The following is a 3,604-nucleotide window of genomic DNA, read 5'->3' on the forward strand; positions in this document are numbered from 1 at the left end:
GTACGGGAAAGGAGAGAAGGACCTCAACGGCTGGCCGCGTGCCCCCCATGGCTAGTCCGAATTGTACTAGGGAGGGGGCGTCGCCCCCCTCTATTTCCTTCTCCCTCTCCTACTCCTTCCCTCTCCCCCCTCTTGGAAAAGGAAGGGGACTCCAACTAGGATTGGGAATCCTAGTTGGACTCCCCCTATAGGAGCTCCCCACCTAGGCCGGCCTCCTCTTCCTCCCTCCTTTATATACGTGGCCAGGGGGCACCCCAATAACACAAGTTGATTGTTTAGATGTGTGCGGTGCCCCCCTCCACAGATTTCCACCTCGGTCAAATCGTGGTAGTGCTTAGGCGAAGCCCTGCATCGGTAACTTCATCATCACTGTCATCACGCCATCATGCTGACGAAACTCTCCCTCAGCCTCAGCTGGATCAATAGTACGAGGGATGTCACCGAGCTGAACGTGTGCAGATCATGGAGGTGCCGTGCATTCGCTACTTGATCAGTTGAATCGCAAAGACGATCGACTACATCAACCACGTTACTTAAAGCTTCCGCTTTCGGTCTACGAGGGTACATGGACACACTCACCCGCTCGTTGCTATGCATCACATAGATAGATCTTGCGTGATCATAGGTAAATTTTTTGAAATACTGCGTTCCCCAACAGTGGCATTCGAGCCAGGTCTATGCATAGATGTTATATGTACGAGTAGAACGCAAAGAGTTGTGGGCGATAATAGTCATACTTTGATTCGGCGGTATTGTTGGATGAAGCGGCTCAGACCGACATTACGCGTACGCTTACGCGAGACTGGTTCTAGCGACGTGCTCCGCACACAGGTGGCTAGTGGGTGTCTGTTTCTCCAACTTTAGTTGAATCGAGTGTGACTACGCCCGGTCCTTGTTGAAGGTTAAAACAACACACTTGAAGAAAAACCGTTGTGGTTTTGATGCGTAGGTAAGAACGTTTCTTGCTAGAAGCCCGTAGCAGCCACGTAAAACTTGCAACAACAAAGTAGAGGACGTCTAACTTGTTTTTGTAGGGCTTGTTGTGATGTGATATGGTCAAGACGTGATGATATATAAATTGTTATATCAGATGATCATGTTCTATAAAGTTATCGGCAACTGGCAGGAGCCTTATGGTTGTTTCTTTATTGCATAAGATGCAAGCGCCATGTAATTGTTTTACTTTATCGCTATGCGATAGCAATAGTTGCAAAAAGCAATAGTTGGCGGGACGACCATGTGACGACACGTTGATAGAGATCAATATGATGGAGATCATGGTGTCATGCCGGTGACAATGGAGATCATGACGATACTTTGGAGGTTGAGATCAAAGGCACAAGAGGATGATGGCCATATCATGTCACATATTTTGATTGCATGTGATGTTTATCTTTTATGCATCTTATTTTGCTCAGTACGACGGTAGCTTTATAAGATGATCCCTTACTAAAATTTCAAGGCATAAGTGTGCTCCCTGAGTATGCACCGTTCCGACAGTTCTTCGTGCCGAGACACCACGTGATGATCGGGTGTGATAAGCTCTACGTTCACATACAATGGGTGCAAGTCAGTTTGCACACGCAGAATACTCGGGTTAAACTTGACGAGCCTAGCATATGCAGATATGGCCTCGGAACACTGAGACCGAAAGGTCGAGCATGAATCATATAGTAGATATGATCAACATACTGATGTTCACCACTGAAAACTACTCCATCTCACGTGATGATCGGACATGGTTTAGTTGATATGGATCACGTGAGCATTTAGATGACAGGAGGATGTCTATCTAAGTGGGAGTTCTTAGGTAATATGATTAATTGAACTTAATTTATCATGAACTTAGTCCTGATAGTATTTGCATAACTATGTTGTAGATCAATAGCTCGCGATGTAGCTCCCCGTTTATTTTTGATATGTTCCTAGAGAAAACTATGTTGAAAGATAATAGTAGCAATGTTGCGGACCAGGTCCGTGATCTGAGGATTGTACTCATTGCTGCACAGAAGAATTATGTCCTTGATGCACCGCTAGGTGACGGACCTATTGCAGGAGCAGATGCAGACATTATGAACATTTGGCAAGCTCGGTATGATAACTACTTGATAGTTTAGTGCACCATGCTTTACGGCTTAGAACCGGGACTTCAAAAATGTTTTGAATGCCACAGAGCATATAAGATGTTCCAAGAGCTGAAATTGGTATTTCAGACTCATGCCCGAGTCGAGAGGTATGAGACCTCTGACAAGTACTTTGCCTACAAGATGGAGGAGAATAGCTCAACCGGTGAGCATGTGCTTAGATTGTCTGAGTACTACAATCGCTTGAATCAAGTGGGAGTTAATCTTACAAATAAAATAGTGATTGACAGAGTTCTCTAGTCACTATCACCAAGTTACTGGAACTTCGTGATGAACTATAATATGCAAGGGATGACGAAAATGATTCCCGAGCTCTTCGTGATGCTGAAATCGACGAAGGTAGAAATCAAGAAAAGCATCAAATATTGATGGTTGAAAAAACCACTAGTTTCAAGTAAAAGGGCAAGGGAAAGAAAGGGAACTTCAAGAGGAATGGCAAGCAAGTTGCCACTCCCATGAAGAAGCCCATAGATAAACCCAAGCCTGAAACTGAGTGCTTCTACTGCAAAGGAAATGGTCACTGGAAGCGGAACTGCCCCAAATACTTGGCGGATAAGAAGGATGGCAAAGTGAATAAAAGTATATATGATATACATGTTATTGATGTGTACTTTACTAGTGTTCATAGTAGCCCCTGGGTATTTCATACTAGTTCAGTTGCTATGATTAGTAACTTGAAACATGAGTTACAAAATGAACAAAGACTAGTTGAGGGCGAGGTGACGATGTGTGTTGGAAGTGATTCCAAGGTTGATAAGATCACCATCGCACACTCCCTTTACCTTCGGGATTAGTGTTGAACCTAAAATAAATGTTATTTGGTGTTTGCGTTGAGCATAATATGATTGGATCATTTTTATTGCAATACGGTTATTCATTTAAGTCAAAGAATAGTTGTTATTCTGTTTTCATGAATAAAACCTTCTGTGGCCATACACCCAAAGTGAATGGTTTATTGAATCTCGATAGTAGTGATACACATATTCATAGTATTGAATCCAAAAGATATAAGTTTAATAATGATAGTGCAACTTATTTGTGGCACTGCCGTTTAGGTCATATTGGTGTAAAGCACATGAAGAAACTCCATGTTGATGGGCTTTTGGAATCACTTGATTATGAATTACTTGATGCTTGTGAACCATGCCTCATGGGCAAGATGACTAAGACTCCGTTCTGTAGAACAATGGAGCGAGCAACAGACTTGTTGGAAAGAATACATACTGATGTATGCAGTCCGATGAGTGTTGATGCTCGCGGCGGGTATCATTATTTTCTAACCTTCACAGATGATTTGAGCAGATATACGTATATCTACTTGATGAAACATAAGTCTGAAACATTTGAAAAGTTCAAAGAATTTCAGAGTGAAGTGGAAAATCATTGTAACAAGAAAATAAAGTTTCTACGATCTGATCGTGGAGGTGAATATTTGAGTTACGAGTTTGGTCTTCATTTGA

This window comes from Triticum aestivum, chromosome 1D (genome assembly GCF_018294505.1).
Source record: "Triticum aestivum cultivar Chinese Spring chromosome 1D, IWGSC CS RefSeq v2.1, whole genome shotgun sequence".
Lineage (NCBI taxonomy): Eukaryota > Viridiplantae > Streptophyta > Magnoliopsida > Poales > Poaceae > Triticum > Triticum aestivum.